Source organism: Stomoxys calcitrans, chromosome 2 (genome assembly GCF_963082655.1).
Source record: "Stomoxys calcitrans chromosome 2, idStoCalc2.1, whole genome shotgun sequence".
NCBI classification, from domain to species: Eukaryota; Metazoa; Arthropoda; class Insecta; order Diptera; family Muscidae; genus Stomoxys; species Stomoxys calcitrans.
In genome coordinates this window covers 207,074,776-207,100,548 of record NC_081553.1, presented here as the reverse complement: position 1 = coordinate 207,100,548, position 25,773 = coordinate 207,074,776, and the positions used below count along the sequence as shown (strand labels likewise).

The 25,773-nt window shown below is 38.3% G+C and overlaps 1 long non-coding RNA gene across 1 annotated transcript in view; it reads left to right on the top strand.

Moving 5' to 3' along the window:
- The first annotated feature begins 6,805 nt into the window (after positions 1–6,805).
- Positions 6,806–25,773, top strand: part of LOC131995272 (uncharacterized) — a 59,518-nt gene continuing 40,550 nt past the window's right edge. Inside the window, exons 1-2 of the long non-coding RNA XR_009397339.1 lie at positions 6,806–8,171; positions 8,486–9,105. This is a non-coding gene — a long non-coding RNA (uncharacterized LOC131995272). The remainder of the gene's footprint in view (positions 8,172–8,485; positions 9,106–25,773) is intronic.

The window sequence follows — 25,773 nt, the reverse complement described above, 5'->3', positions numbered from 1 at the left end:
TAATGTCGCAACTAATGTCGCCCTGTGTACGTTTTGTTTACATATGAGCTTAGCCAAATACCTTTAAAGAAATACAACTCTGTGTATAAAAGAAGGAAGCAGTGCTTCTTCAACTGTAATTATCACATTAGTAAGAGCACAAGATATGGGTTTTTTCTTTAGATAACCGTTATATTCAAACTAATTATACCGGTTTTGTTTGGAATAAAGAATGAAATTCATGTTATTCTGTTTTTGAGGAAACGAATAGGCAAATGTGACTAACTCATATACAGGGGTTTGGCTGCCAAAGGTAGGAGAAACCAGTAAGAAAATAACAAAAGTCGGGCTGTGCCGACTATATAATACCCTACACCTACCCTATATGTAACAATTTGTAGAGATATCTAATTCTGAAACAACTTTAATGGAGCTCGGCGGAGGTTTTCAGATGGGTTTTAGTATCGCATCAAATTTCGAGACAATATGTTCAAAGAGTAATAACTACGGCTCCATAAGTGCAAATTGGGCAATGTATATATGTATATGGAAGTCAAAAATCAATCCTTAGCGATTTTTATAAAATCTAACAAAAATGTCAACAGTTATAAGAGACATGTTATGTATGCCAATTATGGTGACAATCGGTTGACCAATGACAACATTATTGCAAATTACTCAAAAGCGGACGGACATATATATGGGAGCAATATCTAAATCTAAACCGATTTCGACCAAACTCTATAGATATTGTGATAGTCTTCCAGAAAAACGTTGAGAACATTTTTGGGAAGATTGGCAAATAAATGCGCTTGTAGTGGCTCTAGAAGTAAAAATCGAGCGATATATATATGTGAGAGCTATATCTAAATCTGAACCGATTTCTACAAAATTTATCAGTTATGTCGAAAGTCATTAGAAAATCCTTCCTGCCAAATTTCGAGAGAATCGATTAAAAAATGACCACATTATTGCAATATTTCTCAAAATCGGACGTATATATATATATGGGAGGTATTTCTAAATCTGAATCGATTTCGATCAAACCTTAAAGATATTCTGAAGTCGTCTAGAAAGGCGCAAAAATTTAGGAAGATTGGTAAATAAATGCGCTTGTAGTGGCCCTCGAAGTGAAAATCGGGCTATATATATATATATATATATATATATATATATATATATATATATATATATGGGAGCTATATCCTAATCTGAAGCGTTTTCTATGAAATTCACCAGTAATGTCGAAAATCGACAGACCATTTTATTACATTATTACTGCAAATCGGACGAACATATATATGAATATCTGAACCAATTTTTGCAATTTTAGTAGGCTTCGTCTCTAGACCGCAAAACATGCCGGCACCAAATTTGAAGACGATCGGTTGAAAATTGCGACCTGTAGTTTGTACACAAATTAACGCGGACAGAGGGACAGACAGACAAACAGACGGACAGACAGGCATAGCTAAATCAAATCAGAAATTGATTCTTAATCAATTGGCATACTTATCAATGGTCTTTGTACACAATTACACTTTGTACACAAATTACATGGACAGACAGACAGACGGACAGACAGAGAGACCGACATAGCCAAATCGAATTAGAAAGCGATTCTGAGTCGATCGGTATACTTATCAATGGGTCTAGTTATCTTCCTTGTGTGTGTTACCAACAAATTCACTAAGTTATAATACCCTGTACCACAGTAGTGGTGTAGGGTATACAAATTCTCGTAAAGGGGCAAGGGCTGCCGCCTCAGTGTACAACACACTATAAATCAGTGCTGGGCACACTAACACCGTTGAAAATAATAAATTGTGTTTGTATGGGAGCAGTAAATTCCGACCAATCAACCAAGTGTAAAAAAACAACAATGCTATGTAAAACAAGTAAAAGCATGCTAAGTTCGTCCGGGCCGAATCTTGGGAACCCACCACCATGGGTTCTGCTAAAAATTTATACAAAATAAATTTTTTGAAGGGCATGATTTTACTCTACATACCAAACTTCTGTTAAATCAGCAAAAATTAAAGCTTCTAGGAACCGAACAAGGATGATTGAGAGACCGGTTTATATGGGAGCTATATCAGGCTATAGACCGATTTAGACCATACTAGGCACAGTTTTGAAAATCATAACAGAACACTACATGCGAAATTTCACAAAATCGGACAAAAATTGCGGCTTGTAAGGGCTCAAAAAGTCAAATCGGTAGATCGGTTAATATGGGAGCTATATGAGGTTATAAACCGATTCGGACCGAACTTAGCATAGCTATTGGAAGTCTTAACAGAACACTACATGCAACGTTTGAGCCAAATCGGACAAACAATGCGGCTGCCAGGGGCTCAAGAAGTCAAATTGGGAGATCGGTTTATATGGGAGCTATATCAAATATACAGATTAGAACCGTATTTGGCACAGATGCTGAAAGTTATAGTTATAACAAAACACTACATTCAAAATTTTAGCCAAACCGGATAAAAATTGCAGCTTCAAGGGTCTCAAGAAGTCAATTCGGGGGATCGGCTTACATGGGAGCTATATTAGATTATAGACCGATTTGGACCGTACTAGTCACAGTTCTTGAAAGACATAACAGAACACTACATGCAAAATGTCAGCCAAACCGGACATAAATTGCGGCTTGGAAGGGCTCAAGAAGTCAAATCGGGGGATCGGTTTATATGGGAGCTATATCAGGTTATAGACCGTTTTGAACCGTACTGAACACAGTTATTAAAATTCATAACGAAACACTAAATGTAAAATTTCAGCCAAATCGGACAAAAATTGCGGCTTGTAAGGGCTCAAGAAGTCAAATCGGGTGACCACCATAAATTACCTTTTACGGATGCTGTGCTGACTTAGGCGGGATTTGAACCCGTCTGCAATGCAGACGATGTTATAATACTTCTTAGGGATAAGAAAAGGTCTTGCTTATGGCGTATTACTGGGCTAGACCCATTGGTCTCAATTTTAACCTAGAGAGGACTGAAATATGCCTGTTCACGAGGAAGACGAAGGTGAGCCAGTCTGGCGGTTTACATTGAGAACCCAAGGAATGAGATCTGTTTCAGACTCCCTGACCATAATACGGTCCTGCAGGCGGAGATCCGGGCGGTCACGGAATGCGTATGGTGTTGTGGTGCTAGCGCGTGGACGAGTGGGAACATCTATACGGACAGTAAAATTGCCATAAGGGCAATAACAACCATGACGGTAAGATCACGAACAGTCTTGGAATGTAAGAAGGAAATTAACGCCTTTTCTGAGGATGACACGATCCGCATCGTTTGGTTGCCGGGCCATAACGGAGTAAGGGAGAATGAAAGGGCAGACGATTTGGCATTGAAGGCCAGAGGACTGCTGTCAATAAACTTGGTTAACCCGAAGTCGTGGAAGTGCATGCAACGCTGTGGAACAGCGGAAAAGTCGGTAGGATGGTGAAAATTCATTGGGGTGATACGGATCGTGAGAGGACGAGGCTATTGCTGAAAGGAAGTAAGAAGGAGGTGAGTATAGTTTTTTTTCTCACATCGCCTAAGACTCATAGCCGCAGTGGCAGCCTCACACTTAATCTGTATGTCAATGGGTCGGTTATCTAGAATAGTCTCCAGTGCCCTAGTGGGCGCAGATATTGTGTAGCCCAATATCTGTGAGCCTTCTCGGTACGCTCTTGAATATGACACTTCCAATTCAGTTGTCTGTCTAATATCATTCCTAAGTCTTTGACCTTGTCAGATATCGAAATCGTTCTATTGAGGAAACGTGGTGCGTTAAATTGGCCCACCTATGTCTTCCTCGTGAACAAGCAAATTTTGGCCTTTTCTGGGTTAACATTGAGACCCCATTGAGTTTGAGTTTCAGCCTTGGAGAAAATACTGCAGTAGTGGTCTCTCGGCTAAACAGAAGAAAGGCGGGTTGGGATAAATTTCGGCACAAATTCTGCAAGTCTTTTCATTCTAGACCAGAAAAGGAACCGCGAAGGCTATAGACACAATGGTCAAACGGATCGCGAAGTCCCTGAATGACGCGCTTGTGTCGGCATGTCCCAGGCCAAGGTGCACCCCAGAGCTGGTTGGTTTAAGAAAGGATTGCAGAATACTCTTCAACAGAGCAAAAGCCACAAGAGCACCATGCGATTGGGACATCTATAAGGCTGAGCTAAGAAAATATTAGGGTGAGCTGAGATAGGCTCAGAACAATTCCTGGGTAGCATTCTGTAGCTGGACGCGTATGTTGATGACGTGGCAATTGCGGTTAGGGGAAAGTTTCCCAGCACTTTAAGAGATGTACTTCAGGAAGCTCTAGGTGCAACAGCAAAGTGGGCTACCGACAATAGTCTAGGTATAAATCCCTGCAAGACAGAAGTAGTTCTCTTCAGTAGGAGATATAAGTTGCCTACAGTGGAACTTGTATTCTTGGGAAGAGAGAATGTTCCATTTACAGAAAGCGCAAAATAGCTGGATGTTTTGCTAGACAGAAAATTGAACTTCAAATCCAATATTTTGGAAAGGGCCAGAAGGCAACACCTGCAAGAAAGCCATTGGCAAAAGTTGGGGGTTTAGAGCGCGTGTCATGCATTGGGTATATACTGCAGTTGTCAGACCTATTATACTATATGGTGTTGTGGTCTGGTGGACGGCGCTTCAAAAATCCACCTACTGCTCAATACTTAAACGGATCCAAAGGATGGCTTGTTTGTGCATCACAGCCGTACTGGGGACGACACCATCTGATGCACTGCATTTTATGCTACATCTTATGCCTCTGGACATTGTGGCTACCCAAGTTGCAGCGACCACTGCTGTGAGGTCAAGGGAGCTTTCTCTTTGGTCATGTGGAGTCTACGGACAATGTGTTATACTTGATACAATATCCGATGTTCCAGGCAGTGTGGATTACTGTACCATTATTCCTGATAGAACTGATTGGAACTACGATATCCCTGGTAACAGAAGGTTCCAAACTAAACAACCAGGTGGTGTTTGAGGTGTACTCTAAAGATCTAGGACTGGTCGTATCGAAAAAGTTACCCGACCACTGCAGTGTGTAGCAAGCCGAGATCCTTACAATTAAGGAAGTGGTGGAATGGCTAAGATATAATGGCATTACGACGATTGACGTAAATAACTTCTCAGACAGCCATGCCGCCATTAAAACCCTGGAGAACGTATTTCTGAACACAAAAACCGCCCTCGACTGTGGCAGATCTCTCAACAAGATGACTGAACAGTTTAAAATTCACCTGTTCTAGGTGCCGGACCACAGAGGGAATTGTAAAGCGGACGAACTTGCGAGACTAGAAACTACCCTACACATTCCAGAGATACTGGAATCTGTGGGTATACCTCTAGCGACATGTAAGTTAAATTTTCAGGAGTAGGCCCGAAGGACAACGAGTGATAGATGGTCACAAAGAGGGGGCTTTGAGCATTCCAAAACTATGTGGCTCCACCTAGACTTGAATACGTCTACCGCTTTGCTGTCATTGGCTAGAACATACGTTTAAGTCATTTTGTCCGTCATGACAGGTCACTGTCAAATCGAAAAGCATGCTGAAAGACTGAAGGTTGCCAGCAGCGACTTTTGCAGAAGCTGTGAGGACATCGAAGAAGAATAGACTATAGAACACCTTCTGTGTGTGTGCCCCGCACTAGCAATCAGAAGGCGTTCCACTTTAGGTTCTCATTGCTTTGAGAACCTGACTGATTTAGCGGAAGTGAACATTCGTAAGTTATTGGGATTTTTAAAGCGATCTGGATGGTTCAACGTAAGGAACTAGAAGGCATCTTTCTTCTTCTGTTCCTGTGGTATCACAATGGACGAAAACGTCTGAGTCGTCTAGCGTTCGTTCTTGGATCAAAAAGGAGACTTGTGGAAAATTTCATGACAATGGGACAAAAATGCGTTCTGTACCTTGATAACAAGTATACATGGACAGACAGGTAGATGGATATAGCTAAATCGAATCAGGAAGTGCTTCTAGACCAATCGCTATACTTATCAATGGGTCTACCTGGTATCCTTCTTTATGTTACAAAAAATTCCCAAAGTTATAATACTCTATACAACAGCGGTGGTGTAGGTTATAAAAATATTAAAATTCATTTACCATCGCTTAGTATGTTATTTCACTTCCATGTTAAATTGGCCAAGTAAAACCTTTCACATTCTTACCAAAAAAAAGTTGATTGCATGGAAGAAAAAACTTTAATTTAGCCGGTTATTTTAAATTATGTTAATGTGAGTGAATATTGTTACACCATATAAGAGAAAATTTGTTGCTTAAAAGCTTAGCCAATGTTATTACTCTTTATTAAATAATAAGGTATTAAAAATACTAAAGAGAAAGAGAGAGGGAGAGAGGAAATGAATAATAATCATAATATGTTCTCTTTCCAAAACCAAAATTATCTAAAACTCTCTTTGGTGTTACACAAAATTCCCAAAGCTTGCAATTTATATACTCCAGGATTAAGAGTGAATAGAAACTGAAAATTGATTAGTCGCTCTCTCTCTTTCTCTTTCTCTCCCTCTCTAATTTTGTGTGTCTCTTGCTCTCTTTTTATTACCAGGTTATGAAAATTGTCTGGGCTTTGTGTTTCTAGCTTTCAAACATTCTCTTTGTATTTATTTCAGTGTTTAAGTGTGTGTGTGTGTGTGGACCCTTAAACAGCTGGTCTTACTTAACTTTGCCTATGCGATTTCTCTTAACTACAGGGTTAGCTGGAAATATGGAAGCTTTTCATTTCCTTTAGCTGGCTCAAGTTGCTCACCAACCATTTCCATTTGAAACTCCGCACAATATTTTCATCCCTTCTGGCAGTGTTTCTAGTTCAATTGCAAAGTAAAGACGTGTAACGAGTACAACGGATTTCGGGATTTTTATTCATACACACACACACACACACAGATCAAAAACCTAAAAAACAAGAAATATAAATTATTGATAGGCCAAGAAGCAAGAAGCAGAGAGAGAATGTGAAAAAGAAGAGTAAAACACAACAACACAGCATGAACTGAAAAAAAGGCCAAAAGTTTAGGAATTCAATGAGGAAATGTGAAAAGTGTTGAGGAAGTTTTTTTTTATTCGTTTATTTGGTATGCCTTGAAACAATCAAATTAAACTAGAAATCCGTTTGAAAGGAAATTTGAATATAAGCGTGGCGTGAAACGTGAATTCCCAACAAAAAAGAAATGTGATGATGCAGAGCTAAAGCCTAGCCATAAACTTGCCAAAAAAAAAATAGAGAAAAATCACACGCACATCACACGCTCTCGTTGTACATAAGGTGAAGTGAGATATGTGAGTGTCAGCTTGCCAAAAAATATATAAAAATAAGCACAAGAAGAGGAAGAAAAATTACGAAGCTTAGAGCAAAGGAAACCGTTACAAAACCAGCAAAACAGCAACAACAAAAAAATCATTTGCTACAAAAATATTTATATATGAAAAACGTGGCATCCAAAACGAAATTCTATGAATAAATTAATAAAATTTCACACAACCCTTGGGCGGGGGTAAAACGTGCAAGAGAACGAATCCTTTACGACGTCATCTCCTGCGACATCTCCTTCCTATGGTTGTTCCGTGGGTGCCCAGGTGTGCGTATGAGTGATTTCAGCATTTAAATAAATTTCATGAATAATAATACAAAACGAGCTAAAATATTGCTAAAACAAAATAATGAAAATGAAAATATTACACACAGTGAGTAGTGAAAGTGTGCAGTGATGGTCTCGAAGGTGGCGTGATAAGTGATTTGCGTAAGGCAGAAAGCGGTAAATTAAGCTGCCCACCTTGGTACATATATGCGGTAGTTATGATGATGGCGATAATGATGATGTGGATGATGGAAGCATGAAGGATTGAAATGAGATGCAAAAACCATATCAAGGTAACATGCAAATGAAACCAGGCGAAACGTTAAAAGAGTTTTATGGGGCATAAAATAATAACAAACCACATAGCCAAACAACAACCAGAAGAAGAAACACTAGAAGTGCAGTGTAGCGAAGTGAAACCCTTAAACTCCCCATACACATCTAAGTTTTCCCTTAGACAAAAAGAAAACACACACCAACATATTCACTGTTTAAGGCTTAAATTCAAACAATTGCAAAAATAAAGCTTAACAAAGGCAACGAAGTTGGATTCCTCAAAAGTAAAAGGCAAGGTATTAGTGAAAGTCTTAAAGAAAAAAATAAACACAAAAAATTCTAAAAAAAAACGAATAAAGTGAAAAAAAAATCTTAAAATCAAGACCTACATAAACGAATTTCATAAAATCAAAGCCCACCCCTGGTACTAACGAATGCCCATAGGTATTTAAAACAAAACGAACAATCGATTAATCTCCCTCCACCAATCGATAATCAATAAACGTGTTTATGGGCTCTCAGTCATACTCAGTCTACTACAAGCAAAACATACACTCCCCCCACACACTTACACTCAGGCTTACCTAGTTTTTTTTTTTTTTTTTACTAGGCATTGTCGTAGTCGCCTTCGTTGTTGCTTTCGTCATCTCGTATTGTGTCGTTGTACTCTTAGGCATCATCTGTGTGTAGAGTGCCCATCGACGTGGCTTGTCATAGGCTGAAGGGGCTGCTGTATGTAGGCATGTCATCATTTGATAGAGTTATACAGTGTGTTTGTGTGCATGTGTGCCCCCAGTGAGTGTAAGAGAGAAAGTGTGGCTAATGTCTAACGTTGAATGTGGTGTAAAATTGCCTGGCTGCTCAAGGATTACAACGAAATAAAACAACAACAATAATAAATAAACTTGTAGCAAGTACCTTGGTCCATACACATACTCACATACATACATACATACCTATATATGCATGTATGAGTAGACCTTGTAAACAGCCATTCAACCTGATAACGAATGCTGTACACTTTTGGACCACACACACACGCACTAAAGGAGCATGTGAATGATGGTGATGATGCCCTAGTCTTGGTAGCTGCTAAATGATTAAGGATAACATACAATATAAATTACCAGGACAAGCAACAAAACAACAATAACAGCAGCAGCAAGAACAACAACAACAACAGCTATAACATTTTTAAGCACCTAAGCAGCCACAACAAAAACAAACAAGGTAATGTGGACACGTGCATGTCAATGCGGAACTTTATATACAAAAATAAATTTTGGGGAATATGTATATATTAGAATGTGCTGAAAAGAGGAGTTTTGGAAAGGACGATGGTTATTTTGGAGAAAAAAATAAAATATGTTGGCAATATGCAAGAAAGGCAAAATATAAAATTAAGGGTCAAAGGTTTGCCCTTATTGAGAAAGACATATTTTTTAAAGGGCCTAGGAAAGTTTATTTAAGAAATTTGTTGGTTTTCTACGAACCAATGGTAAAACCAGTAAGAAAGGGCTAAAGTAGGGCGGTGCCGACTGTATAATACCCTACACCTACCCTATAAGTACAATGTGATAGCTATATACAATTCTGAAACAATTTTAATGGACCTCGAAGATGTTTTTAGAGGAGTTATTAAACAATCCGTATAAAATTTCGAGCAAATATGTTCAAACTATAACAACTACGATTGGCAAATGACAACATTATTGCAATTTACCCAAAATAAGACCAACATATGTATGGGAGCTGTCTATAAATCTGAACCATTTTCAAGCACACTTCACAGATATTGTGGTAGTCGTCGAGGACAGCGTTGTGCAAAATTGGTCAATAGAAGCGATTGCAGTGGCTCTTGGAGTGAAAATCAGGCGATATACATAGATGGCAGCTATATTTAAATCTGAACCAATTTCTATGAAATTCATCAGTAATGTGGAGAGTCATAGGAAAATCTTTCTAGCCAAATTTCGAGAGAATCGGTTAACAAATGAACACTTTATTGGAATATTTCTCAAAATCGGGCGAACATATATGTGGGAGTTATATTTAAATTTGAACCGATTTCGACCCCACTTCTTAAATATTTTGATAGTTGTTGAGGAAAGCGTTGTACAAAGTTCTGGCAAGATTGGTCAATAAATGCGCTTGCAGTGGCTCTGGAAGTCAAAATCGGGCGATATACATATGTGGCAGCTATATCTTAATCTGCACCGACTTCTATGAAAATCACCAGTAATGTGGAGAGTTATAAGAAAATCCTTCCTGCCAAATTTCGAGAGAATCGGTTAACAAATGAACACTTATAGGAATATTTCTCAAAATCGGACGAAAATATATATGGGAGCTATATCTAAATCTGAACCGATTTTGAGCAAACTTCTCAGATATTGTGATAGCTGTCGAGGAAAGCGTTGTGCAAAATTTTGGCAGGATTGGTCAATAAATGCGCTTGCAGTGGTAATGGAAGTGAAAATCGGGAGATATACATATCTGACAGCTATATCTAAATCTGAACCGATTTTTATGAAATTCACCAGTAATGCCAAGAGTCAAAAGAAAATCCTTTTTGCAAAATTTCAAGTGAATCGGTTAACAAGTAAGCATTTTATTGTCATATTTGTCAAAATCGGACGAACATATATATGGGAGCTATATCTAAATCTGAACCGATTTCGAGCAAACTTCTCAGATATTGTGGTAGCCGTCGAGGAAAGTGTTGTGCAAAATGTTGGCAAGATTGGTCAATAAATGCGCTTGCAGTGGCTCTTGGAGTGAAAATCGGGCGATATACATATATGGCAGCTATATCGAAATCTGAACCGATTTCTATGAAATTCACCAGCAATGCCAAGAGTCAAAAGAAAATTCTTTCTGCAAAATTTCAAGAGAATCAGTTAACAAATAGACATTTTATTGTCATATTTGTCAAAATCGGTCGAACATATATATGAAAGCTATATCTAAATCTGAACCGATTTCGAGCAAACTTCTCAGATATTGTGGTAGCCGTCGAGGAAAGCGTTGTGCAAAATTTTGGTAAGATTGGTCAATAAATGCACTTGCTGTGACTCTACAAGTTAAAATCGGCCCAAATATATATAGGATAGCTATATCTTTATCTGAACCGATATCCATGAAATTCATCAGCAACGTCGAAAATCATAAGAAAAAACTTCCTGTCAAATTTCAAGAGAATCAGTTACCAAATAGACATTTTATTGTCATATTTGTCAAAATCGGTCGAACATATATATGGAAGCTATATCTAAATCTGAACCGATTTCGAGCAAACTTCTCAGATATAGTGGTAGCCGTCGAGGAAAGCGTTGTGCAAAATTTTGGTAAGATTGGTCAATAAATGCACTAGCTGTGACTCTACAAGTTTAAATCGGCTCAAATATATATAGGATAGCTATATCTTAATCTGAACCGATATCCATGAAATTCATCAGTAACGTCGAAAGTCATAAGAAAAAACTTCCTGTCAAATTTCAAGAGAATCAGTTAACAAATAGACATTTTATTGCCATATTTCCCAAAATCGGACGAACATATATATGGGAGCTATATCTAAATCTGAACCGATTTCAAGCAAACTTCTCAGATATTGTGGTAGCCGTCGAGGAAAGCATTGTGCAAAATTTTGGTAAGATTGGTCAATAAATGCACTTGCTGTGACTCTACAAGTTAAAATCGGGCGATATATATATAGGAGAGCTATATCTCAATCTGAACCGATATCCGATAAATAAAAATATCGAGAGTCAAAAGAAAATCCTTGGTGCTAAATTTCGAAAGAATCGGTTAACAAATGACCATTTTATTGCATTATTACTGAAAATCGGACGAACATATATATGGGAGCTATACCCAAATCTGAACCGATTTTTTTCTATTTCAATGGGCTTCATCTCTAGGCCAAAAAACATGCATGAACCAAATTTTAAGACGATCGAATGAAAATTGCGACCTGTACTTTGTACCCAAATTAACATGGACAGACAGACGGACAGACAGATGGACATACCTATCTGTCTGTCCGTCTGTCTTTCGATTCAGAAAGTGATTCTGACAGATTCGATCTGTATACTTATCAGTGGGTCTATCTCTCTTACTTCTGGGTTTAACAAACAAATGCCTTAAGTTATAACACCCTGTACCACAATAGTGGTGTAGGGTATAAATATTCGTACGGTAGTTCTAAATAGCAAGGACTTATATAGGATTTAAAATTTTTAGAGTATCATAATAATGAAACAAGTAAAAGTGCAGTCCACCGTTGCACAGAGGTTAGCATGTCCTGCTTTGACGCTGAACGCCTGGGCTTGAATCCTGGCGAGGTTAGGTTAGATAAGAGTGGCAGTCCTTTTCAGACTCACTTAGACAGTTTTAGGTCCATTGTGATATCACAGTAGTGACAGACCAAGGCATCTGGCGGGAATCGAACTCACGCCACCTGCATTGGTAGTCCAAGCACGCTACCAACTCGGCTACCGGGGCGCCAAATCCTGGCGGGAACATCGGAAAAAAATTTTCAGCAGTGCTTTTCCCCTCCTAATGTTGGCGAAATTTGTGAGGTACTATGCCATACATAGAAGCCATCTAAAAACCCTTTGGGCCTGGTCCTGAAAACTTAGCTTACATGTCGCTAGAGGCATACCCACAGATTCCAGTATCCCTGTAGTGTGTAAGGTAGTTCCTAGTCTCGCAAGCTCGTCTGCTTTAAAATTCCCTGCGACATCTCTGTGGTCCGGCACCCAGAACCGGTGAAATTTGAACTGTTCTGCCATCTCGTTGGGAGATCTGCGACAGTCAAGGGCGGTTTTTGTGTTCAGATATACGTTCTCTAGGGATTTAATGGCTGCCTGGCTGTCTGAGAGGATATTTATGCCAATCGTCGTAATGATATTATATCTTAGCCATTCCACCACATCTTTAATTCCAAGGATCTCTGCTGGATACACACTGTAGCGATATGACTAGTTCTAAATCTTTAGAGTACACCCCAAAGCCCACCTGGTCGTTTAGTCTGGAACCATCCGTATAAAATTCTATGTAACTTCTGTTACCAGGGATATCATAGTTCCAATTGGTTCTATCAGTGGTACAGTAATTTTTTATCAAAAAGCGGCTCAGGTAGGGTGTAATCCACACTGCCTGGAACATCGGATATGGCATCAAGTATAGCACATTGTCCGCGGCCGCCACATGGCCAATGAGAAAGCTCCTTTAAACTCACGGCAGTGGTCGCTGCAATTTGGGTAGCCACAATGTCCAGAGGCATAAGATGTAGCATTAAATTCAGTGCTTCAGATGGTGTCGTCCTCAGTGCGGCTGTGATGCACAAACAAGTCATCCTTTGAATACGGTTAAGTATTGAGCAGTAGGTGGATTTTTGAAACGCCGTCCACCAGACCACAACACCATATAGCATAATAGGTCTGACAACTGCAGTATATATCCAATGTATGACACTAAATCCCCAACTTTTGCCAATGGCTCTCTTGCAGGTGTAAAGGGCGAGAGGGGCCTTTCTTGTCCTTTCCAAAATGTTGGATTTGAAGTTAAATTTCCTGTTCAGCAAAACACCCAGGTATTTTGCGTTTTCTGTAAATGGAACATTCTCTCCACCCAAGGAGACAGGTTCCACTGTAGGCAACTCGTATATCCTGCTGAAAAGAACTACTTCTGTCTTGCACGGATTTATATAAGCATACAAGTAAAAGCGTGCTAAGTTCAGCTGAGCTGAATCTTATATACCCCCCATTAGGGATTGCATTTGTCAAGTTCTTTACTCTGTATCTCTTTATTGGAGCTAATTCAGATTATAAACCGATTCAGGCCATACTTGGTTGGAATGGGGAACATCATAGTAGAAGTCATTGTGCAAAATTTCAGCCAAATCGGTTAAAAATTTAGGGTGCAATTTAGAGGCTCAAGAAAGAAAATCGGGAGATGGGTTTATATGGGAGCTATATCAGGTTATAGACCGATTCAGACGATATTTGGCAGGTATGTTGAAGATTAGAAGACTTAGAAGGAGTCGTTGTGCAAAATCTCCGCCAAATCGGATTAGAATTTCGCCTATAGGGGCTCAATAAGTAAAATCGGGGGATCGGTTTATATGAGGGCTATATCAGGTTATATACCCATTTTGACCATACTTGGCATAGATGTTGGAAGTCATAGCAAAACACAGCATGCAATTTCAGCCCAATTATATTATAATAACGTCCTCTAGTGTCTCAAGAGCACGATGGAAGTGGAGACCAACATAGCGCAGAGGTTAGCATGTCCGCCTATGACACTGAATGCCTGGTTTCGAATCCTGGCGAGACCATTAGAAAAAATTTTCAGCGGTGGTTCTCCCCTCCTAATGCTGGCAACATATGTGAGGTACTTCGTCATGTAAAACTTGTCTCCAAAGAGAGAAGCACGCCGTTGGGACTCGGCTATAAAAAGGAGGAGGCCCCTTATCATTGTGCTTAAACTTGAATCGGACTGCACTCGCTGACATGTGAGAAGTTTGCTCCTGTTCCTTAGTGGGCACAGGGCGAAATTTGTTATTTGTGTAGTGTCTCAAGAAGTCAAGATCCGAGATCGGTTTATATGACAGATATATCAGGTTATGAACCCAGAGAAAAGTTGATTCCAAACGTGATCATATCACAACCATAAGGTATTGATAGAAAAACAACTTCGTATGGTACAAAAGCAATATCGGATGGTATGGATGAAAAATAAAATAAAAAGTTATTACCGAACTGGTATTGGTTTTAATACCAATTAGTTATTGGTTTTAGCACCAGAGCGTTATTGATTTTAGTATCAAATCGATATTCATTATTCTACCCCTAATGAACAAAAAAAAAACACATTGCAAATATTTGTAATCCAATTTGATCCATTTGAAAAATAAAGTTACACCGTGGCCAACCTCAATTCTTTGTATTCAACAGTTGATTCCATTTTCATCAATTCCCAGAAGTGGTTTTCATATGAATACATCAACACAGTAGACTATAATGTTTTTGATGTAGAATGTCCTTAGAATTTGCACAATTTCGATTTGCACCGCTTTCGGGTAGTTGAAACAGGTTTTTACGCACTCAAATTGTATTCAAATATTTTATTTGTTTGTTTAACAAATATTTTATAATGGGGACAATATTTTAAGTACAAAGCTCAACAACACTTTTGGCGCGATGACAAGAATGTAAATATGACACCTTCAATTCCTAAAAGTCTCCTTTGTCTGGTATTGAATTGATAATGGCATTAAAAATCATTGCCAATGACGCGAATAAAATAATACCAGGCGGTATTGAGAAAGTACCGTCATTTTTCTATCAGTGGTGAGGCTGATGAAATCAAGATCCGAGCTGGGTTTATATGACAGCTATATCAGGTTATAAACTGATTTGGACCATATTCAACACAGTTGTTGAAATCCATAACAAAACACCTTGTACCAAATTTTAGCCAAATCTGATAAGAATTGCGCCCTCTAAAAGCTGAAGAAGTCAAGATTCAAGATTGGTTAATATGGGAGCCATATCAGCCCATTTAAACCATATTTGGCACGTATGTTGAAAGTCATATGAAAAATGGTTGTGTAAAATTGCAGCCATATTGGATAAGAATTGCGCCCTCTAGAGGCTCAAAAAATATAATCGGGAGATCTGCTTATATGGGAGCCATACCTGGTTATGAACCGATTGCGACCATACTTAGAATAGTTATTGAAAGTCACAGCAAACACTGTTACAGCCAAATCGATAAATAATTGCGCCTTCTAGAGGCTGAAGAAGTCTAGATCCAAAATCGGTTTATATGGCAGCTATATCAAAGCATGGACCGATAATGGCCATTTATAATCCCAAGCGTCCTACACTATAAGGAAGTATTTGTGTAAAATTTCAAGAGCTTTGGTTTACTCCTTTGAGGATGGAGGACGGACGGAGAAAGGTTATGGACCGATTTAGACCGTACTTGGAACAGTTGTTGGAAGTCATAACATAACACCACATGCAAAATTTTAGCCAAATCGAACACAAATTGCGACTTGTAAGGGCTCAAGAAGTCAAATCGGGAGATCGGTTTATATGGGAGCTATATCAGGTTATAGATCGATTCGGACCGGACGGAAGGACATGGCTATATCGAATCAGAAAGTAGAGACCATTCAGAATATATATACTTTGTTGGGTCCCAGATCAGTATTTCGAGGTGTTACAAACGGAATGACTAGATTGTTTACAAATTACAACATTATTGCAAATTACCCAAAATCTGACGATCGTATATATGGGAGCTATATCTAATTCTAAACCGATTTCGACCAAACTTTTTGGATATTGTGGTAGTCGTCGAGGAAAGCGTTGTACACAATTTGGGAAGAGTGGTCAATAAATGCGCTTGAAGTATATATTTGTGAGAGCTATATCTTAATCTGAACCGATTTCCATAAAATTCACCTGTAATGTCGAGATTCATAAGAAAATCCCTCCTGCCAAATTTCGAGAGTATCGATTAAGAAATAAGCATGTTATAACAATATTTTTGAAAATCGGACGGCCATATATATGGGAGCTATTTCTAAATCTGAACCGATTTCGATCTAACTTTATGGATATTGTGGTAGTCGTGGAGGAAAGCGTTGTACACAATTTTGGCAAAATTGGTCAATAAATGCGCTTGCAGTGGCTCTAGGAGTGAAAATCGGGCAATATATATATATATATATATGAGCTATATCTAAGTCTAAACCGATTTCTATGAAATTCACCAGTAATGTCGAATGTAAAGAGAAAACCCTTCCAGCCAAATTTCGCGAGAATCGGTTAACAAGGGACCACATTATTGCAATATTAGTCCAAATCGGATGAACATATATATGGGAGCTATATCCAAATCTGAACTGATTTTTTCCAATTTCAAAAGGCCGAAAAACATGGCTGTACCAAATTTGAAGACGATCGGACGAATATTGCTACCTGTATTTTGTACACTAAATTGACACGAACAGACAGACAGACGGACATAGCTAAATCGAATCAGAAAGTGATTCTGAGTCGATCGATATGCTTATTAACCGACAGAACGGTCTGTATGGCTGCTATATCTAAATAAAGTCCGATCTGAACCATATTTGTGTCGGATGACGGAAGGCTTAAGACAACTCTCTGATTCAAATTTCAGCGAAATCGGGTAAAAAATAAAGTTTTTATAGGCTTCGGACCCTTTATCGGCAGATCGGTCTATATGACAGCTATATCTAAATAAAGTCCGATCTTAACCATATTTGGGTTGGATGACGGGAGGTTTAAGACAACTCACTGATTCAAATTTGAGCGAAATCGGCTAAAAAATAAAGCATTTATAGGCTTCAGACCCCTTATCGGCAGATCGGTCTATATAGCAGCTACATCTAAATATAGTCCGATCTGAACTATATTTGTGTCGGATGACGGAAGGCTTAAGACAACTCACTGATTCAAATTTCAGCGAAATCGGGAATAAATAAAGTTTTTATAGGCTTCGGACCCTTTATCGGCAGATCGCTCTATGTGACAGTTACATCTAAATATGGTCCGATCTGAACCATATATGGGTCAGATATCGGAAGGCCTAAAACTGCTTCCTGTTTGAAATCTCAGCGAAATCGTCTAAAAAATAAAGTATTTATGGGCTTGAGACCCATAATCGAGAGATCGGTTTATATCTAAATATAGTCCGATCTAAACCATATTTGGACCAGATATCGGGAGGGCTAAAACTACTCACTGTTTGAAGTTTCAGCGAAATCGGCTAAAAAATAAAGGATTTATGGGCTTCAGACCCATTATCGGAAGATCGGTCTATATGGCAGATATATCCAAATATGGTTCGATTTGGCGCGTTCAAGAACTTAACCAGCGTGCATCAAAAAGACGTATCTGTGCCAAATTTCAGCTTAATATATCAATTTTTGAAGGCTCTAGAGTGGTCAACAGACGGACAGACGGATAGACGGACAGACACACGGATATCGTTTAATCGTCTTAGAATTTTACGACGATCCGAAATATATATACTTCGTAGGGTCGGAAATTGATATTTCGATGTGTTGCAAACGCAATGACAAAATGAATAACCCCCTATCCTACGGTGGTGGGTATAAAAAGATATATATAAAAAGTAGGTGAGAACAGTAGAAATCGTTACCTGCCTTATGAGAATGAATTTTGAAATAGTTATATTATTGTTAGTTCTATTTAGAAATAATCAAATTCTCAAACTTTGAATCAACTATTATCAACTGTTCCTTAATAAAGTATTCGCGGACAAATTTCCATTTGCACTATCATCAGCTCTTGATGTCTGTCATATGTGATCACAATGGTACTTCATAAGCACTGTATTGGCAGCCATTCGTTAAGGATATTAAAAGTTCAGCTTGATTGACTTCATTTGTGTAAAATATTTTTCTTCATATTATGTAATTTTGTTCTTTTTTCCATTTATATTTTTTTGGTAAATAGATTTCTTTTGGGGCTTCTAAGCAATTTTGTTTGTCACAATTCCTTTATGAGTTGGTAGACTTTTAAATTCTTTCAATTTGGTTATGTAAACATTGTTAAAAATTTAAACTGTATTTATTTTTAATTAAAAATGTTATGGAATTGCAATTTGTTTTCTATTCTACTCAAGTGAAATGATTTGTTTGTGCGTTGCAAATTTTTAATTCTATGTTATAGAATTTTAACCAATTAAAAAATATTTTGATTTGTTAGTATACATGGAAAGTAAATACGAGCACTTTTTTACATAAGAAAGGGGAAAGAGTTAATTTTCTATTTTTAAAAATTTTCAAAATTTAGAATCTGGGTTAATACTAAATATTTGCATAATAGAAAGGTAATGAATGAGACATTAGAGTAAAGAACTGTATATCAAATTGACTTTTTGGTAAAGTCGGTTGTAAAAAATTTAAAAGAAAACCATTAAAGACAGATAAAAGTGGGGCGGCGCCGACTGTATAATACCCTACACCTATCCTATAAGTACAAAGTGGGTGCTATATCTAATTCTGAATCAATTTGAAGGATCTCGAGGTAGGTTTTCTGATGGGTTATAGTATACGCATCAAATTTTGAGCTAATATGTTTGAAGTTTAATGACTACGGCCTTATCCAACATATCGGTCTATATGACAGCTATATCTAAATACCATCCGATCTTAACCATATTTGAATCGGATAGCATGTGGCCTAAAACTACTCACTCTTTAAAATTTCAGCGAAATCGGATAAAAAATAAAGCTTTTATGGGCTTCAGACCCTTTATCGGCAGATCGGTCTATATGGAAGCTATATCTAAATTTTGTCCGATACAAACCATATTTGGGAAGGATGTCGGGAGACCTAAAACTAACCAATGTTTGAAATTTCAACGAAATCGGTTAAAAAACAAAGCTTTTATGGGATTCAGACCCCTTATCGGTAGATCGGTCAATATGGCCGATCTGAACCATATTTAGATCCTATGTTGAAAGGCTTAAAATAAGCCATTGTTTTAAATTTCAGCGAAATCGGTAAAAAATAAAGCTTTTATGGGCTTCAGACACATTATCGGCAGATCGGTCTATATGGCAGCTATATCTAAATATAGTCCGATCTGTACCTTATTTGAATCGGATGTTGAGAGGCTTAAAACTGTGTACTATTCCAAATTTTAGCGAAATTGGATAAAAAAAGGCTTTTATGGCCTTCTGACCCCCTATCGGGAGATCGGTCTATATGGCAGCTATATCTAAATATAGTCCGATATGTACCATATTTAGGTAGGATGTTGAGAGGCTTAAAACTGTGTGCTATTCCAAATTTCAGCGAAATCGGATGAACAATAAAGCTTTTATGGGCTTCAGACAAATTATCGGCAGATCGGTCTATATGGCAGCTATGTCTAAATATAGTCCGATCTGAAACATATTTAGGTCAGATATGGGAAGGCTTAAAATAACCCATTGTTTTAAATTTCAGCGAAATCGGTTAAAAAATAAGGCTTTAATGGGCTTCAGACCCTTTATCGGCAGATCGGCCTATAAGCCAGCTATATCTAAATATAGTCAGATCTGTACCATATTTGGGTCGGATGTTGAGAGGCCTAAAACTGTGCCCTATTCCAAATTTCAGCGAAATCAGATAAACAATAAAGCTTTTATGGGCTTCAGACAAATTATCGGCAGATAGGTCTATATGGCAGCTATATCTAAATATAGTCCGATCTGTGCCATATTTGGGTCGGATGTTGAGAGGCTTCAAACTGCATACTATTTCAAATTTCAGCGAAATCGGATAAAAAATAAGGCTTTTATGGCCTTCAGACCCTTTTTCGGTAGATCGGTTCATAAGCCAGCTATATCTAAATATAGTCCGATATGTACCATATTTAGGTCGGATGTTGAGAGGCTTAAAACTGTGTGCTATTCCAAATTTCAGCGAAATCGGATAAACAATAAAGCTTTTATGGGCTTCAGACCCTTTATCGGCAGATCGGTCTATATGGCAGCTATATCTAAATATAGTCCGATCTGAACCATATTTGGGTCAGACGTCGGGAGGATTAGAAAAACTCATTGTTTTAAATTTCAGCGAAGTCGGTTATGGTCTTCAGACCCCATATAGGCAGATCGGTCTATATGGTAGCCATATCTAAATATAGTTCAATGTAAACCATATTTTGGTCAGTTGTCGGGAGGCCTTAAACTGCTCATTGTTTCACAATTTAGCAAAATCGGATGAAAAATAAAGTTTTTATGGACATTAGACCCTTTTTCGGAAAATCTGTCTATATAGCAGCTGTATCCAAGTATGGTCCGATTTGGCCCGTTCAAGAACATAACCAGCGTGCATCAAAAAAAAGTATATGTGCCAAATTTCAGCTCAATATCTCAATGTTTGAAGCCTCTAGAGTGATTACAACAGACGGAAGGACGGACACACTGACATCGTTAAATTGTCTTAGGATTTTACGACGATCCAAAATATATATACTTTGTGGGGTCGGAAAGTGATATTTCGATGTGTCGCAAACGGAATGACTTAAGGAATATACCCCCCATCCTATGGTGGTGGGTATAAAAAGTTTTGCTGAGGAAGCCCTGGGTCTAAATCTAAAATAGATGATCCTGTTCACAATTTTCATCAGATATTCTTCTCGTTGTGCAAAGAACCTCTAGACCATTAGACCGCCCCATGCTATAAAGGAGCACATTTTGTTTTTATACCCACTACCAAAGGATGGCGGTGTACAAATCTAGTCATTCCATTTGTAGCACCTCATAATATTCGTCTAAGACCCCATAAAGTATATATACTCGTATTATTGATGGTCTCGACGTTCTGAGACGATCTAACCATGTTCGTCCATCAGTCTGTCGAAATCACGATATGCGGTCGAACACGTAAAGCTAGCCGTTTGAAATTTTGCACAGATACTTAGTATTCATGTATGTCGTTGAGCATTGCAAATGGGTTATATCGGTTCAAATTTGAACATAGCTCCCATATAAACCGATCCCTCGATTTGAATTGTTGAGCCTCTGGAAGCCATAATTTTCATCCGCTTTGGCTGATGAACATTGAATGAATGATGAATTTTGCACACAGTATTTTGATATGACTCTCAACAACTGTGTCAAGTACGGTTTAAATCGGTTAAGAACATGATATAGCTCCCATATAAACGGATCTCCCGATTTGACTTCTTGAGCCCCCTACCACCCGCGATTTTTATCCAATTTGTCTGAAATTTTGAATATAGTGTTCTGTTATGACTTCCAACAACTGTGCCAAGTACGGTTAAAATCGATCTATTGTATAATCTGATATAGTTCCCATAAAGCCCCTGAAAGTCGCAATTTTTGTCTGATTTGGATAAGATTTTGCATGAAGTGTTCTGTTATGATTTGACCCAACCGTGCGAAGTACGACCGAATTCGCACGTTTTATCTTCTTATATATTATTGTTGAGAAATTCGATTATTTTATAGTGCTACAACTTCTTTATTGACATCTGCTGCAATTATATAAAAATTCTTCCACATCTTAATTACTTTACATTCTAATGTGCACACACGTTGCTCTTCTTCATTTCGTTTCAAAGTCGAAATAATTTGGGGTTTATTTTTATACATACACACATACATACATTTATATTAAAGGTATTAATGTGGCTATAATGACCGAACATGCCTGTTGGACCATTAATATTTTATGAGTTATTTTGCTTGTTGTAATAATTGGGATTGGGGAGATAATTAAAGCATGTTTTGCTTTTTATGGCCAAATGGAATTTTTGTCACAAAACATAAATGGATTCTTGCTATCGCCTGTGAGTACATTAATGAGATGGTTGGGTATGAATGTGGAGAAAATGAAATTTTCTTTAAGCCTCACAAAGAGTAAGGTTTAACTCTTATATCTAATATAATGATTAGGGGTTACACCGATCGATAAAGTACGGAACATATAGAGAAATTTAGCTTTTTGTGTTGAAAAAGAATGAAATTACTTTAAGGTTACATCAAGACATAGAACGATTCGGACCATAATTGAATTGAATGCTGAACATTTTAGAAGTCATTGTGTAATGTTTCAGTCCATTCGGATAAGAATATGGAAGCTGTATCAAGCTGTAGATCGATTCTGACCATATTGGACATGTATGTTGAAGATCATGGGAAAATCAGCTGTACAAAAGTTCTGCCAAATCGGATGAGAAATGCGCCCTCTAGAGGCTCAAGAAGTCAAGACCCAAGATCGGTTTATATCGCAGCTATATCAGGTTATGCACCGATTTGCGCCATACTTAGGACAGTTGTTGGAAATTATAACAAAACACCACGTGCAAAATTACAACCAAATCGGATAAGAATTGCGCCCTATATTGGCTCAAGAAGTCAAGACCCAAGATCGGTTTGTATGGCAGCTATATCAGATTAGGAACCGATTTGAATCATACTTAGCACAGTTGTTGAAAGTGATACCAAAACACTACGTGCGAAATTTCAGTTAAGTCGGACGAGAATTGCGCCCTCTAGAGGCTCAAGAAGTCAAGACCCAAGATCGGTTTATATGGCAGCTATATCAAAACTTGGACCGATTTGGCCCAATTATAATACCAACCGACCTACACCAACAAAAAGTAAAAATGCAAATTTTGCCCATTAACATTCGACTAAGGAACATAGGCAAACTTCTCACATATCAATGAGTGCAATCCGATTCAAGTTTATGATCAATGATAAGGGGCCTCCTTTTTATAGGCGAGTCCGAACGGCGTGCCGCAGTGCGACACCTCTTTGGAGAGAAGTTTTGCATGGCATAGTACCTCGCAAATGTTGCCAGCATTAGGAGGGGAAAACCACCGCTGAAAAATGTTTTCCGATGGTCTCGCCAGGATTCGAACCCAGGCGTTCAGCCTTATAGACGGACATGTAAACCTCCGCGATAGGGTGGCCTCCCAAAAAAAAAAAGTATTTGTGCAAAATTTCAAGCGGCTAGCTTAACTCCTTCGAAAGACAGACAGACGGACGGACATGGCTAGATCAACTTAAAATGACAAGACGATCAATAATATTGGGTTGCCCAAAAAGTAATTGCGGATTTTTTAAAAGAAAGTAAATGCATTTTTAATAAAGCTTAGAATGAACTTTACTCAAATATACTTTTTTTACACTTTTTTTCTAAAGCAAGCCAAAAGTCACAGCTGATAACTGACAGAAGAAAGAATGCAATTACAGAGTCACAAGCTGTGAAAAAAATTGTCAACGCCGACTATATGAAAAATCCGCAATTACTTTTTGGGCAACCCAATATATATACTTTATGGGGTCTCAGACGCATATTTCGAGGTGCTACAAACAGAATAACGAAATTAGTTTACCCCCATCCTATGGTGGAGGGTATAAAAATCAATTTGTGTTTGTTTGTATGTTTGTTTGTGTGTTCTTCATAGACAAAAAACGATTGAACCGAATTTCATGAAATTTTCACTGATAATGCACCAATGATCCCGTGGTGCAAATAGGGTACTCCCCCTTATCCTAGTTTTCAGAATAGCCAGATCTCGGTGATGAGTGGTGCGATTTAGGCGAAATTTTGTGTGCTCTCTTATACAGTAGTAACTTAAAAATATAAATTTGGTATACAAATTTCGGATGGGGTACCTAGGGGGGCCGCCCCACTCTAAAACCTCCCCAATATATATTTAGACAAATCACGACAATATGGGACTCAAATGAAAGGTGTTTAAGAATAGAAAACTAATCAGATATCCAATTGTAGGACCAAGTGTTTGGGGGACCACCCCAACCCCCAAAACACCCCTAAATCGGACATATTTACCGACCATGGCAATATGGGACTCAAATGAAAGGTATTTGTGAGTAGAATACGAATCTGATATTCAAATGTGGGACCAAGTTTCTGGGGGCCCACTTCTTCCCCAAAAACACCCCCAAACAGGACTTGTATACTATGGGGCTTAAATAAAAGGTATTTGAGTGTATAATACGAATCTGATATCTAAATGTGGGACTAAGTATTTGGGGGGCCGCCCCTACCAAAAAAAAACCCTCCAATGAGGAGAAATTTACGACTATAGCAATATGGGGCCCAAATAAAAGGACATTGGGAGAAAAGCAAGAATTTGAAATCAATATTCGGGAAAAAGAGTCTATGGGGCCACCTCAACCCCATAACACCACACATATAGGTGTACTTTCTAACCATTCCAAAATGGAGCTGTAATAAGAGGTATTTTAGAGTAGAACAGGGCCAAGTCACTGAACTGCCGACCCATCCCCCAAAGCACCTTCCAAACTGGTCGTGTTTTTCGACTATGGAAATATCGGGGCTCGAATGAAAGGTATTTGGGAGTAGACCACGAATCTGATATCAACAATTGAGACCAACTGTCAAGGGGACGTACCACCACCATAACAACCTACAAATAGGTAGTATTTCCACACCAAGACAATTTGGGTCGTAACGAGAGCGTTTTAGGACCCATACCCCAAACCGGACATATTTGCTAACTTTTGCTTTAAGGGGTTTCAATGAAAGGTATTTGAGATTAGAAAACGAATTTAATAACGAATTTTGAGGCCAATGGCAATATGGAGTTCAAATATATAATATTTGAAAGTAGAGAACGATGTTGATATAGTTTTAGGGCTAAGTGTTTGGGGAATCACCCCACTCCCCAAACTCCCTTAAATCGGGCATTTTTACCAATCATGTCAATGTGGGGCTCAAATGAAAGGCATTGGGGAGTAGAGCACGAAATCGATACCCACTTTCGGAAACAATTTTCTGGGGGTCTACTCCTTCCCTAAAACATTGTTATGCTGTTAGTCAAGCGATATATATTTACTCTTTTCGAAAAATCGTTGAAAATAAGCATTCAAGGGATAATTTTCTTCCTTATCAAGTATAAGAAGGCGCAGCGGAGCGGGCCCTGTCCAGCTAGTATTGCTGTAATGTCATCATATGTCAACCAATTCTCTTGAAATTTTCCACAAAAGATGCACAAAAGGCATAAGAAAAATAACCCCAGATTCAGCACATTGCATACTGTGTGCTGCTTAAATGAATTTAGAACAAGTAAAAGCGTGCAAAGATCGGCCGGGACGAATATTGGGATCCCACCACCATGGATTCTGTTAAAAATGTATGCAAACTAAATGAAATTGTAGGGCATAATTTTATTCTACATACCAAACTTCTGTCAAATCCGCAAAAATTAAAGCTTCGAGGAACCAAACAAGGATAATCGAGAGACCGGTTTTTATGGGGTTATATCAGGTTATAGAATGATTTTGACCGTACTAAGCACAGTTCTTGT